Below are 16,423 nucleotides of genomic sequence, written 5' to 3' on the forward strand. Positions count from 1 at the left end.
GGGCCATCGGCTCCTTTTCCCTCCTTCCAAAAGGGAGGGAAATGTTAGCTCCCCCCTTCCCCGCTTTCCGAAAGGGCGGGGCCGCTCAGCTCCTTAGCGGGGAAGGTGGGAGCGCGCCTTCTGCTACTTTCGGCTCCTTCCCAACGGGCGGGAAGCGCTAAGCTGAAAAGCAACGGGGTCTCCCTAGAGCTGAGCGAGAGCTAGGGGTGCAACGGTCATAGGCTAGTTAAAACTTTTTGAATGGTGCTGTGCTGTCATTAAAAGAAAAAAAAAGTTAGGCATGCATTCCCAGACTATTTTTGCCTTTTATTAAAAAGTTAATTTCATTTTATTTTTCAAGTTAGAAGTATTTTATTTGCGTGTTTCGAAATGTGTCTGCATTATAAAACATATACAAAGAAAGGATGCAGTAAGTTATATTTTAAATATTTTCATAAACACCATAAGTGAACGGTAAGAAAAAAACCACTTGGCCCTCCCTAAAACATCTCTTCTTATTGTTACTGATAATGATTGGTGATGATTTTCCTGACAGCAACATGATTGCTTTATTATTTCTAAAAATCTTGGTTTAATACTTTGTGATAACAGCGATTTAAAGGTCTGGTTCTAAATTCAGTTTACATGATTTTAAATGGGTGTCATCTCCATTAGACCGGGAGCTCGTTGAGAGCAAGGACCCTTTTGTCTTTGGAGGTCAGCTCTTGGCACAGTGCCAAGGATTAAGCACCATTGTTGTTGTTCGGTTGTTTTCAGCTATGTCAGACTCTTCAGTGATCCTATTTGGAGTTTTCTTGGCAAAGATATTGGTGTGTTTTGCCATTTCCTTCTCCAGCTCATTTTACAGATGAGGAAACTGAGGCAAATGGGGTTAGGTGACTTGCCCAGGGTCACACAGCTAGTAAGTGTCTGAGGCTGGATTTGAACTAGGATGATGAGTCTTCCTGACTTTAGGCCCAGCGTTCTAGCCAGTGCAGTGCTACCTTTAAGCACCATAGTAAGTGCTTTATAGATGCTTGCTGATTGACTGAAAAAGACAATTCCTAAAAATACTTTGTTCCAACATGCATCAAGAGCTGTGTTTACTAAATCATGATACTAATTTTCAATACCACGCAACAATTGTGCAAAAGTTTTTGTTGAAATTCGACTAGTAAATTTCCATTTTCCCTTATATCAAGTTGTACTTGGAAACTAATGGGAAGATATTGCATTTTTAGGTTTTTAACAGTAGGTAGCAATTTGGCACTGATTAGAGAAGATACATAGTATACAAAAGCAAAGGGGCATTGTGTCTAATAAACCCAAATAAACTTCTGAGGCAAGGGTTTGATATTTGACAAAAACTTCTAGAAAAACTGGAAATCAGGCAGAAATTGGTTTTCCTTTGTTCTTGAAGGGGACCAAAATGATATCACTATGTTGGGGTCAAGGTACAGTGTGTCCAACTGTGGCTAGTCAGACCAATAGGAGCTTGGAAGGCTCCACCACAGCTGGGGCACAAATGGTCCATATGAATATTTGGAATGGAGATGGCTCTAAATTGGCACATCTCACATTTCTTTTGAGCTCCTGCAAATCTGCTTTGCTTATAGAGCGTAGCGACTTCTTTGATATGGGTACATCATGCTGGGCAGTCCTGTGCCAATGCCTCCCGTGTCTCAATCAATTCCAAAATTCAGAGAGACCTCTAGAGTGTCCTTGTATTGCTTCTTATAACCTCCATATGAGCACTTGGCTTGCCTTGTGTGAGTTCTCTGTAAAAGTCTTTTAGGCTAACCTATGTTTGATGCTCAACGTACAATGGAGTTTGAATGCTTGGCAGTTCAGCTGGAGAAAGGACTCTCACCTGTGTAGCAGAAATTAAATTTAGGTTAAAAGATCACACCAGGTAGCAAATCCAATTTCAAACGGATCTATGGCTTAGATACAAAAGATCACATTACAAACAAATTCCATATATGAAGGGGAAGAGTTCATACCCCAAAAAAATAAAAGTAATAGAGTGGATCAGAAAATAAAATGAGCAATTCTGATTACATAAAATTAAAATAAACACCAGTGCAGTTAAAATTAGAAGGGAAAGTTTTTTGGGGGGGGGGTTTGGGGGGAATTATCTTTACAATAGGTTTCTCTGATAAGATTCCCATTTCCAAAATATATAAGGAACTGGTTCAAATTTACAAGAATAGGAGTCCCTCCTCAATAGCTATGAACAGACGGTTTTCTTTTTAATCAGTTTTTTTTCCAATTAAAAATCTATTTTTTCTCCTCACTCCCCTACTTGGAGGGAAAAAAGAACAAAGGGGGAAAAAACTTTTAACAAATATGCATAGTCAAGCAAAACAAATTCCCATATTGGTCACATCCAAAAAAATGTCTCATTCTGCACTCCTGAGTCCATCACCTCTCTGGCAGGTGGTGGTTAATATGCTTCATCATCAATCCTCTGGAATACAGCTGATCATTTCATTCAGAGTTCTTAAGTCTTTGAAAGTTGTTCATTGACAACATTGTTGTGCTTTACAGTATAAATTCTTCTGGTTTTGCTCACTTTATTCTGCATCAATTTACATAAATCTTCCCAGTATCAAATTGAAAATTGATTTTAATTCTATTTTGCTAAGACTTTATCAAGGTAGATTCCTTCCCCTTGTAAGCTTCACCCACCACCCACATCCCAGAGAAGCTTCCCTAAAGATCAAGCTTTTATCTTTGTAACCCTACCCAGTGCTCACTTTCCAGAGAAACCTGATTTATAGAAATGGTCAAATAACAGATATTTAAACTATTGTAGCAACTCCCATCAGCTGCAACTCCCATCAGCCTGAACAATATTCCCATCACCTGAGAACCTTTGTCTTCTATCACATATCTTGGCTGTGATTAAGGAGGTTTCAGAAGGGGAGGTCCAAATGATGTAATCTCAGTTCTGACTATGTCATCAATAGCCAATCAGAAGAGGACACATCTATGTTGCTTGAAATTTTTGCACTGTCATCTTACCCTCACTCAATATTTTTGATCATTGAGAGAGGCCATTGACCCAATTTATTGGTTATTGCTAGCCTAACTAATGGGCAGTTAGGTGGCATAGTGGATAGAGTACCAGGCCTGTTGTCAGGAAGACTTATCTTCGTGAGTATAAATCCAGCTTCAGACACTTACTAGCTGTATGACCCTGGGCAAGTCACTTCACCCTGTTTGTCTCAGTTTCCTCATCTGTAAAATGAGCTGGAGAAGGAAATGGCAAACCACCCCAGTATCTTTGCCAAGAAAACCCAAAATGGGGTCACAGACTTTTGAAAAAGACTGACCACCAGCAAAAAAAAAAAAAAGACCCTAACTAATAAATTGATCATGCTCAGAACTTTGTCTCTCAGTTTACCTTAACTTCTACCAGAACAGCTTGGTGACCATGAAGGGATTGGGGCTGGAGGCTAGTCCCTAGAGGAGCCTCTTAGGGAGGGCCCCCCCCAGAGGGCTCAGTTGACATTTTCACTGAGGGGATTTCTCCAAAGAGGATTGCACCAGAGACCTGACGCTCCCCACCCCAGTAAGCCAAGGTAAGCCCCCACACCGTTGGGGAAGCTGCAGCTGTGTTTGTTTGTCTTGGTATCCTGTCCATGTTATAGTGTGACTAATTGGCAATAATTGGTGATATAATGCCTGGGAAATTCCCCTAAGAAGTTTAAACTCTTGAGAAATGTTTTTTCCTTCTTCAAAGGGGTCTCTCAGCTTATGATGAGAAGAATCAATAACCTTTCAGGAAGTTTTAAACCTTAGAAAATTTCTTTTCTGTAAAGTGGGCCTTGGCTCAGGCTGAGGCAGGGTAGGGGGAGGTTCTTAACCTTTGGAGAATTCTTCTTTCTTCATGGGGGATCTCAATTTTAAAGCTGGGAGGGATATGTACTTCACATTTAAGAAAGAGACAAGAGAGGGGATTACCAAAGTATATACAGCAAAATCAGCCCAAGATATATGTCCCAAAATTGACCTAAAAAGAGGGGTATGTGTGTGTGTGCGCACATGTGCACCCACTAATTTCTTTTTGAAGCTTCATCGCCGGTATTTAGTTTCTGAGCATCTGTCTTGTGATTCCCATTTTTTTATATTTAAATTACCAATAAGAGAGAGGTGGTCTCCAAGTTTTGCCCCACATTGTCCTCTATTAGCTTATAAACTGGGTCCCGAGAGAAAGGACTTAACCTATTTGACAGCTACACCTTCACTGGAAGAATATGGCTCTGTGAACCGGGTCATGGAAAGCAAGGGTCAGTAGCAGAACCCTGTGGCCCTCTCCCCGCCCCTCCCCCAGGAGGAATTCACTTGTACCAAAAGCACCTACATCTCTGGGAAACCCACAAGTTTTTTCCTTAGCCATCAACTAACTACCCATTTTGGCACTAAACTGGCCACCAGTCTGAATGCTGTGAACTGTCAGAGGGACACCTGGTAGGGACTCCTGAACCATTTACTAGATCTATGAACTGAGGACCAGGCCTGTGACTAGGCCACTCGGCTGAACCACATGGCCCAATTAAAAACTTAGAAGGGCATTCTCTGAAACCATATTTCTATTAGCTACTCAAATATCTTAATTGGAGATTGGGCTGGTAAAAGATTACTTTAACTTCTCCAAGCTGAAGTGTCTTACCTGAAAAGGAGAGGTAAAATTCATAAAGGAAAAGCAGAGACTTCTACTGAACCCTCAAACTACCACCATTGAGGAATCTTCCAATCCTCCTATTCATTGTCTCCAGGGGACGCTGTTTATTTGTGCTTCTATGTCTGTATCTTTTTGTGTTTCTTTGTTGGGATAGAGTAAGCTAACTTTTCTTATGATCATGAAATACAAGATGTAAATGTTTGTCCTTCATCTTTGAAGAGGACCACTGACATGAGGTGACATCTTGACAAGTAGGTTGGATTTAAGTGAGGCAGAGTTGCACAAAGTTGTCCACTTCACTCTCTCTTCCATCTAAGTCCAGTGGCAAGACAAAACTCAAGCTGACTGGCCATGGCCTGGATGACATTGGCATCTTAGATGCCTGACCAAGCTCTAAGCTCTCCACAGCTCCTACTTCAGCCTCCTTCGTGGCCATTGGAACAATTTGTTTTCATCTGCCCATTCCATGCTTATACATAGGCATAAGCAAAGAACATAATCAGCCTTAAACATAAACTGATAATGAATTGATCGTGTTTATAGATGTTATACTTTTGTGGTATCTCAAAATTGTAGATTTTGTTTTAGGAGAAGAAAAGATTATGTCCAGACTGCGTGAATTCTTTTGGAGAAGTAGGGTTTTTTCACACTAGTTTTAAAAGTGTCAGACAGCTGGAAGTCAGCATCAGTAAGATTTCAAAGATGGTTCACAATTTCAACTTTGTTCTTGACCCTGAAAGGAAAGAAATTGTTTAAATCAAGGAGTAACTTGAGGGTGAGTGAAATTTAATCCTTACTTTTTTAAAGTAGCTTGAGTAAAATTGATTTTAAATATTAGACATTGTAATCCATTTTAATCTGGGCTCTAAAACTAAAATTTTTAGACTATGACCACTTGTCTCAGAATTTGGAGTATTTTTCAATTTCCAGAAGAAACTTAACTGGTTTTTTTAATAGATTGTGCAAAGATGCTAAGCCTTCAGCAGCTCGAAATTTGAACAAACCATGTGATGCTCGGATTTTTAATTTAGCTTTGTCAACCAGTCTCAACCAGAAATCAGGAAGCATTTTTTAGAGAATTGCCCAGAGTGTAATGAGAGAGGAATTAATGAGTTACAAGATACATCCCAGTGTGTCTATGAGAGAAAAGATAAGGAAAAAGAAAAATCTAAGTGTAGGGCCCAGCCAAGGTGCTTCTACTGTCTGAAAGAAGGTCATATCATTAAGAATTATGAAAGAAGAAGTGGCTACATTTGTGGTATTGCACAAAAAAGAGGGATTTGAAGAACAAAAATAGCCCTTAACATAAAACTAGCCCTGTGGAATATTAGGTATAGATTATTGCTGTTGAGCTTAATTTTCATGTTACTACTCAATATTTGGCATCGGGGCAACATGTTTAAAAACTGCAAAAATAAGTCGTTTTTTCCCTGAGAAAATTTATTATTTTTCTATTAATAAGCATTTATTAAATTAGGATTAAGTTTTTTCCTTTCTATTTCTTCATTCAGGGATCAGCCCTTGTAGGCCAACCAGCCAGTCTCTGAAGGACAAGGCTGATAGATGAGATTGATCTCATCCTTGGGGTACATGCTCTATCTTCTTGGTTGTACCCCACCCAACTAGGGGACCTTACTTGGTTTATAGTGTAAACAGAATCTAATGTAGTAATCTAATGTAATGAATTCCAGCCTTAAAGCATTGTACCCCTCTATTAGAGTCCAGGGGGACCCAGCTTATGAAGGAGAAAACCAACTAGAGTGGTCTGGATAGAGATGGATTCCTTTGTCCAAACCACATCCTCAGCAGGAGATGCTGAAGATTTTTGGCCTACCTCCTCATTTGAAAGTCCACCCCTCATTAATTGTTCACCAATAAGGGTTGATTTTTACCTGTTGAGGCACCCCCTTTTCTAAAGGTATTTAAGCATTCAGGGATCTCCATGGTTCAGTCTTTGGTTATTGAGAGGGACCAGTGATCATCAATTTATTGATTATTACCTAGCCTAATTAATAAATTGATTATTAATTACCCAGAAACTCTTGTCTTTTGAGATTTTCATTTGTCACAGTCCTTAAAGTGTGCTTTGATCAAGATTTCTCTATATTGGCCTTGGATGCAATCAATTTTGAATGTCAAAAATTAATATTTAAAAATCTATGCTACTATTATAAAATCATTGTATGAAAAATGTTAAGAATTTAAAAATGCAAGTTTCTTGACTTGGAAATTACAGAATATTATCTGGATGTTTTAAAGAAAGGAGCAAAATATTGAATCTACAGAGAAAATTCTTTCTAGATGCTGAAAAGTGAAAAGTAGATCAGCTTTTAATCACTCTTTCCCCCCAAACCAACAAATTTATTGTTTTAAAGGGGGAATAAAAAAGGGGGAGTTGAATGGGTTTGCAAACATTATTTACAAAATGGATTGAAACTGCAAACAGCTCTTGAGTATTGGTGAATTTTCGGGTACCGTTGGCAGCTTAAATTTATCTAACTCTTAAGAACTAGTAGCCCCATACCCAGGCTAGAGTAAGATCATTTAACAATATATTTTAAGGTTCCTCACACCCAGAAAATCATAGGCCTATCTAGAAATTACAAAGAGGAGAAAGTCAATTTATTATACCACACTGCCCTAAGAGCCATGAAATTTTAACTTCTTAGTATACTAGGTAAATGTTCTATGATTAAAAACTACAGGCAAACCTTCCTAATTTGTAGAAGAAGCTGCTTAGAATATTTAACATTTAAGCCTACTTATCTCATTAGTAAAAGTGGGAGAAATTCTGATGAAAGTACATATAGAAAGCAGTACCCTTCCTGCTTCTAGCTCATTCCTTTTTTTTCCTTTTAAATAGTATTTTATTTTTTCCAATTACATGTAAAGATAATTTTTAACATTCCTTTTTTTTAAATAAAATTTTGATTTGTATCAGATTGCTTGCCATCTTGGGGAGGGGGAAGGAGAAGGAGGGAAGGAGAAAAATTTAGAACTTTAAGTCTTATTAAAAAAAGAATGTTGAAAACTATCTTTACATCTAATTGGAAAAAATAAAATACTTTTTACAAAAAAAGAAAAAAAGATTTGTCTTAGAACACTGTATTGCTGAAAAGAGCTAAGTCAATCATAGTTGATCATTATACAGTATTGCTATTACTGTGTACGATGTTCTCCTGGTTCCATTCACTTCACTTTGCATCAGTTCATATAAGTCTTTCCATGTTTTTCTGAAAGCATACTGCTCATCATTTCTTATAGGACAATGGCATTCCATTTTATTCATATACCACAATTTGTTCAGCCATTCCGCAGTTGATGTGCATCGCCTCAATTTCCAGTTCTTTGCCACCACAAAAAGAGCTGTCTTGCTCATTTCTAAGAAGTACATTTTAACCTTAATTAGAATTTTGTATATAAGAAACTTCACAATATGATTTAAATTACTATGTTAACATGAGATAAATAATAATAGACAATTACCAATCATATCCTCTAGCCCTAAAATTTTACATTGGTTTTCTGGGAAGCTAGGTGAGAACTCAGAAGTTTGCTTAGAGTGACTATGATTTGTGATATGAAAAAAAAAAAAGATAACTATCTTAGCCCTGCACTGTCATCACTTAAATTTTGCTATTTAAGGTTAAATCTTGTGAGACTGTAATTGATATTAATCTGAGTTTGGTTTCAGGTACGATTGTCTGAATTGTCATTAAGCCAATGCTCCATCATTTGAAAGGAAAGGCTAGCCACTCAAAAGGAATGAGACATGCTTGTTGTTCAGTTGTTTTTAAGTCGTGTTTGACTTTTCATGACCCCATTTGGGGTTTTCGTGGCAAAGATACTGGAGTGGTTTGCCATTTCCTTTTCCAGATCATTTTACAGATGAGGAAACTGAGGCAAATAGGGTTAAGTGACTTGCCCAAGATCACGCAGCTAGTAAGTGTCTGCAGCTGGACTTGAATTCAAGAAGATGAGTCATCCTGACTTCAGGTGCTTTGCTCTATCCACAGCAGCACCACCTAGCTGCCTTGAGAAATGCTACAGGAAATTTTCCCACCTGGCTAATTGTGAGCCTGGCTCTAATACCCTATTAACAATATGATTGTCTGATGAATATGACTCTCACCTAGACTCAAAATGAGCTGGGGAATATTTTCCCCCTGCTGTATCTTTGCTCCTCCCTTTTCTTTCATGCAAATTTCTGTAATCAGGGCAGGTTACCTGTAAAGTATTTGTTGGTGAAATTAATATTTCAGCATCTGAGTTAAGATAATAAGATAAAGGTTCCTAAACTTGCCATTCACTTGCTAGCAAATATACTCATGTATATTACCGTAAGATGGTATTCAAATATTACCATATCTAAAAGCAAATATCTCAGCATAATAAGGGAATAATTAGGCAATGATGAAAAAAGCTTGTAAGACAAACATGTAACTATTAATTAATAGTTAAAAGTCAGAAGTATTTTTCTGTTGTTGTTTTTTTTTAATTTTGGAGGCAATGGGGGTTAAGTGACTTGCCCAGCCAGGATCACACAGCTAGGAAGTATCTGAGGCCAGTTTTGAACTCAGATCCTCCTGACTCCAGGGCCAGTGCTCTATCCACTATGCTGCCTAGCAGCCCCCTCTATTTTGTTTTAAAGAAAGATTTCAGTAAAATCAGTTGCTTTAAGAGGGAGTAACTGAATCTATTTTAGCCTTTTGTTCTTTTTTGTTCAATTGAAGTTTTAGTCAAGTCCACTCACCTCTTAGGGTTGCTTATGGGGAACAGTTACTTGTGAAGTGCTTAGCACAGTGCCTTGCCCATATCATATATCAAGCCCTATAGAAATGGTAGCTGTTGTGATTACTTCATTTCAGTGCTCCATTCTGGATAATTAGATACTAGGCTTTAGATGTGACTACGATGCCTTAAGTGTTTTCTTATATAGCGCAAATTGGGGATCTCTTTTATGTTTCCTGGGCTCTAACCCCTGTTAAAATTCTCTAAGACTGTTGTTTAAGAAAGTGGGGTTCCATGCCATCAGAGTCCCCTTAGAGCAGGGGTGGGGAACCTGTGGCCTCAAGGCCCACATGTGGCCCTCTAGGTCCTCAAGTGTGGCCCTTTGACTGAATCCAAACTTCACAGAACCAATTCCCTTAATAAAGGGATTTGTTCTGTAAAATTTGGACTCAGTTGAAAGGCCACACCCAAGGACTTAGAAGGCCACATGTGGCCTTGAGGCTGCAGGGTCCCCACCTCTGTCTTAGAGCCTTTTGTCTGGACCAAAAATCATGATACCTACCAACCTCCCACCTATAATAACAGAGTGAGAAACGTTAACAACAATGGCTTATGATATTTAGCCCAGCACACTTTGAGCGGACCTAACAGTTGTGAATTTAAACTGGTAGAGCCTTTTATGTATTTCCCAGTCATTTTAATGTGAGATTCATTTGTCTTATGTGATTTCATGTACAACAAGGTATATCTTCATATTAGGACAATTCGCCAGAACTTATTACCCTTACTTATCACCTCTTGTTTCCCAGTCTAAAGGGATAAGTAGTAACATCCACCCTTCCAGAGTTGTCCCACGTATATGTTACCTTTATATTGTGTCTTTAATGAAGTGTGTTTTGCACTAATCCTTTTCCAAATTATAAGGATTATGAGCTTAAAAGCCATTTATGATAGAATGAATGGCTTTCTGTGAAGGATGATTTGGAAATACATTTATCTACACTGCTATCATCTAAACTTGTTATGAGATTTGTGTAGTACTCTTATTGTGTTCCTATTGTGTCTCCGAGATTTCTTATATTTAAATGGAAATAATACCTTGTTAAAATTGTGTTACAGGCATTTCTTCAGATTGCCCTTGCCTGCAGAGATGATCAACTCTGCTTTCCACAGCTTTAGTGATCAAGAATTGTGAAATTGATGAGTACTAGCATCCAGCCACATTGAGAAAATGTAAAGAGTATTTCTTTTCTTGGACCACCACATAGCCCTTATGAAATTATATCTGTTAATGTACTGAAGTCAGTTATCATGCTACTCATTCTGAGATTTTGCTATTTGAGGTAAAAATTTGTTGAATTGTAACTTGACATTTCTCTAAGTTTTAGTTCCAGGTATGAAAATCTGAAATCACCAATACATCTTTTTTTTTTTTCTGGGTAATTTAATCATTTTATTAATAATGCAAACATGTTTACTAATTAAAGGATGGTTATTTGGCCGTCTCTCTCATAGACCAAAGACCACCAATACATCACCTAATGTGTTCAAGGAAATGCCACGTGCTACAGTCTGGCAACTGCTACAGGTAGATATCTGTCCCTGGGAAAGGTTGAAGGGATGATCTTAGCATGGGCTAAGGTAGGATCTTCTTGACTCAGTTTCCTAGACAGGATATATTCCCACCTAGTCAATCATAAGCCTGTCTTCCATACTCTGAGAATAATATGACACTCTCCTACATTATTGACTGTCAAGCAACTCATGCCTGAAGTCAAACAGAGCTAGGGGAGTATTATCTCCCTGCTATGACTATGGCCCTCCCCTTTTTTTAGCTTTTATAGCAAGTTTCTCTGTCAGAGCAGATGGCCAGTAAGACATCTGAGTTACTGCTGATTTATATTAAAAACACTAAGATAACAGTAGGGAATATCATTCCCTAACCAACTAAATAAAAGAACTTTTGAGCTTGTTACCCTCTTAAGAATTGTGTGTTCATATATGAGAATGGGTTTTCTTTCAATCTGATATAGTGATACTATCTTCCCAAGGGGAAATGTAAGATAAATATAAGGAAAAGATGAAATATAATTTTTTTTTCTTTTCTTTCAAAATTGAATGGAGTAGAAGATTTATGTTGTTAAAGTTTAATTTAAAACTGAAGATTTTTCCTTTTGGGCACCCTATTTTATATGTCTATTTTGGTAAATATTAATCTTTACCAGAAGGTGTCATCTTAAAAGTCAAGCCCTCCAAGATTTCTTTTTAGGATTCTCCCTTTAGCCTTTGATGTCAGTGTCCATATCAAGTACAAGGTTTAGGTACAAGCAGGTCAGATGTGAAAACTTAAATTCTTTGCACTTTTGGGTGAATTATGGATTCCTGATGCTCCAGCTGTTTATTGGAAAACCAAGTTTAGGAGGATATACTAAATTGTATTGAGGTCTATTTTGCAAAAGATTACAGCAGAAATATTTATGAATCTGCAGGTAACTTGAATCAGAGAAGCAGATCTTTTAGGAGAAGTTCCTCCTTTCAAAGTTACTCTGAGAACAGGCCCATTCCAGAATGCCTAAAAGGAGATGTTTTCAGAAACCAGACAATTGCATGAGACACTTGAGCCCTAAGATATGATGTGCTGATGAAATGGACAAATGGGAGTAGGAAAGAGACTGAATCACCCTTCCCTCTCATTCTTTGCCCATGCACTGCTATTTCTGTAAGGCCAAAGGGAATGGCCTCTGCCAGTGTTTGTCAATATGTCTCAAAGACCAAGGGATAAGATTAAGCCTGCTGGTTTGGGAGCCATCCACTCTCAAATTAGTCCCATTAAGGTAGAATATTTGGGACGAAATTTCTTTGACCTCTGTTCCCATGTATTGGGGTTTCAGCATTAGAACAAGCAGCTAGAAACATGTCAGTTTGACAGAGATACTAGGCCACACCATTTTTGTTTCTGTAATAATTGTTTTACTAAACATTTTGGAATGACAGACATACATGATTTTTACTATTCCTTCATTTGTAGCTTTGATCAGGCTAAGTGACTCATGGGAGGCAAAAGCCTCCCAAGAATCAAAGCAGAGAATTGTTAACTGTAATTTCAATTGTAAAATTGAGTGTTGATTTTAATTCTATTTTGCTGAGACTTTATCAAGCTAGATTGAATATTCCCTTTTAAGGTTCCTTCCCCTTGTAAGCTTCACCCACCACCCACATCCCAGAGAAACTTCCTTAAACATCTTTGTAATCCTACCCAGCACCCACTTTCCAGAGAAGCTTGATTAATCTAAATGGTCAAATATCAAATATTTAAACTATTGTAGCAACTCCCATCACCCTGAAGAATACTCCCATCACTTGAGAACCTTTGTCTTATGACTCGAATCACATGTCTTGGCTGTGGTTAAGGAGGTTTCAGAAGGGAAGGTCCAGATGATGTAATCTCAAATCTGACTATGTCATTAATACCCAATCAGAAGAAAACACATCTGTGTTGCTTGAGATACCTGCACTGTTATCTTGGTAATTGTTATAAAAGACCCTGTCAGCCCTCACTCAATATTTTTGGTCATAGAGAGAGGTCATTGACATAATTTGTTGGTTACTGCTAGCCCAACTAATAAGTTGATCATGCTTAGAACGTTATCTCTCAGTTTACCTTAATTTTACCATAACTTCAGTGAAATCATCCCTTTTGTCATTTCATACATTGCAATAATATTCCGTTACATCAATATATCATAATTTATTAGCCCATTTCCCAACTAATGATGTTAAGGGCCATTAAGGGGTCCCCTGAACTTGTCTTTTTGAGTTGCCATATTTTCCAGAAACACTGCACCCAGAGTGCAAGGGAGGCCCTGAATGTGTCAAGGACAAAACTCCCCCTGAGTTGACATAATTTGTTGTTGTACCCCAAGCTGGAATCCACATGTGTCCTTGGGAGGCAAGACAGCAGCTAGCCAGTCTGTGCCAGGCTGGCATAATGCTTGTGAATCTGGGGTCCTTTGCAGATAAACAAACCCTCCTGTCTTCAGAATTCTAGCAGTTTCCAAGGGAAATGAAGGAGGCTTTTGCCATCACCCTGCTCCTCCCCGTGGGGAATGGTCTTGTCTTTTTTCTCCACCTCTCATGTCATGCCCCTTCCTGGTATCCCTTCCTCCCTCTGTCCTGCTATTATAAAAATGTAAACATCTGTAAAGACTGAGAACCCTTTGGTTTCCACCTGCATGTTCATTTCTCTTGTAATAAATCTTGTTTTCACCTAAGTCTCATGATGTTGTGATTGCCTTTTGACAATGGGTACCTCCTCAGTTTCCAATTCTTTACCACCAATAAAAGAGCTGCTATAAATATTTTGTATATATTGGTCCTTTCCCCCTTTTTTTAATCTCATTGGGATTTATGCCAAAAATTGGTACTGATGGGTCAAAGGGACTACCCAGTTTAGTAACTTTTTCAACATAGTTCCAAATTGCTTTCCAAAACAGCTAATCTAGTTCATATCACCACTAACAGTGCATCGATATGACTTTTTCTCAAAGTCCCTTCAACATTTGTCGGTTTTCAAAGGAAGAAATCCAAGTTATAATCAGCTATATTTTTTAAATCTTCCCAATAACAAATAAGTAGAGGCTTGCAAATTAAAAGCAACTCTGAGTTTCCATTTCACTCTCATCAGATTGGCAAAGATAACCAAGAAAGAAAGAAAGGAAAAAAGGAAAGGAAGAAAGAGGAATGAAAGGAAGAGAGAGAAAAGAAAGGAAAGAAAAATTATTAGAGAAGCTATGGAAAAACAGGCCCATTAATGCAATGGTTGGTGGAACTGTGAACTGGTCCAACCATTCTGGGAAGTATTTGGAACTATTCCCCAAAGGTTACCAAACTGAACATGCCCTTTAACTCAACAATATTGCTCACTACTGGCATATACCCCAAAATGATCCAAGAAAGAGGAAAAGATCCATTGTGTATAAAAATATTTATAGCAGCTTTTTGTAGTGGCAAAGAACTAGAAACTAAGATTGGGCGCTACCTCTTGAGAGAATGGCTGAACAAATTATGGTATATGAATATAATGGAAAGAAATAATGTAAGAAATTATGAAAGGGATAGTTTCAGAGAAACCTGGGAAGACACATGTGAGCTGATATAGCATTCATAGAAACGTGAGATAAATCTGTACGATAACAAAAACATTATAAAGATAAATAACTTCAAAAGACTTAAGAATGCCTATCAATGCAATGACTAACCACAATTCCAGAGGACCAATGATGATGCATGCTGCCCACCTCCTGATGGAGATAATGATCTCAAAAGGCAGAATGAGACATATTTTTTCAGATATGGCCAATGCAAGAATTTGTTTTCCTTGACAATGCATATTTTATTACAAATGGTTTCTTTTTCTTTTTTATCTCAATTTCAGGTGGGGGAAATGAGGAAGAAGAAAGAATCAAGATATAGCGTTGCAAAAATAAAAGAAACAAAAATGGGTCATTGAAATATTTTTAAATGCACAGAAGAGAACAGAAGGAATCATAGATAAATAAGACAACTTTTTTCCTTTATTTTTATTTTTCAAGCAATAAGATTTCAAAATTAATCTGACCCTCCTACTACTGCCTCCTATTAAACAAATTTTTAAAAATCTACATAGTCCAGCAAAACAAATTCCCACATTAGCTATTTATTTTTTAGGCTATTGGGGTTAAGTGACTTGCCCAGGGTCACACAGCTAGTAAGTGTTAAGTGTTTGGTCTGAGACCAGATTTTAACTCAGGTCCTCCTGACTTCAGGTCCAGTGCACTATCCACTGTGCCACCCAGCTGCTCCCACGTTAGCTATTTCCAAAACAATATATCTCTTTCTGCATTTCAATTTCATCACCTCTCTGTCAGGAGGTGAGTAGCACGTTTCATCATCTGTCTTTTGGACTTGTTTTATCATTGCATTGATCAGAGTTCTAAAGTCTTTCAAAGTTGTTTTTCTCTATAATGTTATCATTGGATAAGCTATTCTAATTCTGGTTATGTCATTCTGCATCAGTTCATAAAAATCTTTACAATTTCTTTGGAAATTGTCCATTTTGTCATTTCTTATGACCCAATAAAGTTCCATCACATTCATATACTGTATCACAATTTGTTTAGCCATTTCCCAAGATGAGGATATCTCCTTAATTTCCAACTTTTTGGCTACTGCAAAAATAGCTGTGATAGATATTTTTTGTACAAAAACTTTCTTTTCCTTTTTCTTTGATTTTGTTGGGAGTATAAGCTTGGTAGTGGTATAGCTGAGTCAAAGGGAATGCATACACAGTTTGGTAACTTTCTGGGCATTGCTTTAAGCTGCTTTCTAGAATGGCTGAACCAGTTCACAGCTCCACCAACAGTCTCTAGTGTTGGGGTGGGGAACCTGCAGCCTTGAGGCCACATGTGGCCTTCTAGATCCTTAAGTATGGCCTTTTAACTGAATCCAAATTTTACAGAATTGTAAACCTGTAAGAAACTGTAAACCTGTAGAACCCTGCTCTAGTATGCCTATTTTCCACACAGCCCCTCCAACGTTTATCATGTTCCTCTTTTATCACCTTTACCAGCTTGGTAGGTGTGAATTGGAACCATTTTATTTTGTATTTTATTTTGTATTTCTCTATTTATTAATATTTAGTGTATTTTTAGTATATTTTCCACATAATTTCTTATATTTATTACTTTGAAAAATGCCTATTCATGTCCTCTAGCCATTTATCAGGAAATAAAAGCTTTTTAATTGGAAAAAAAATTGTTTTAAAAATCAAGTCCCTGTGCATGGGGAAAAAAAAAAAAGAAATTGATACCAGTTTCAGAAAAACCTAGGAAAATTTATGTGAACTGATTCAGAGTGAAGTGAGCAGAACCAGGAGAACAATTTATACAGTAACAACAACATTGGAAGGACAAACAACTTTGAAAGATTTAAGAACCCTGATCAATGGCCAACCACAGTTCCAGAGGATCAATGATAAAGCCTGTT

General features: G+C 37.7%; 1 long non-coding RNA gene across 1 annotated transcript; it reads left to right on the forward strand.

Annotated features, from left to right (window-relative positions):
* Positions 1-2,126: 2,126 nt before the first annotated feature.
* On the forward strand, positions 2,127-13,671 carry LOC144454978 (uncharacterized). Its single transcript, XR_013483559.1, has 2 exons — positions 2,127-3,566; positions 10,520-13,671. It is a non-coding gene; the product is annotated as an uncharacterized LOC144454978 (long non-coding RNA).
* Positions 13,672-16,423: the final 2,752 nt, after the last annotated feature.

The sequence above is a fragment of the Phascolarctos cinereus genome, unplaced genomic scaffold, assembly GCF_003287225.1.
Source record: "Phascolarctos cinereus isolate Bilbo 61053 unplaced genomic scaffold, phaCin_HiC Scaffold_8;HRSCAF=390, whole genome shotgun sequence".
In the NCBI taxonomy this organism is placed as follows: domain Eukaryota; kingdom Metazoa; phylum Chordata; class Mammalia; order Diprotodontia; family Phascolarctidae; genus Phascolarctos; species Phascolarctos cinereus.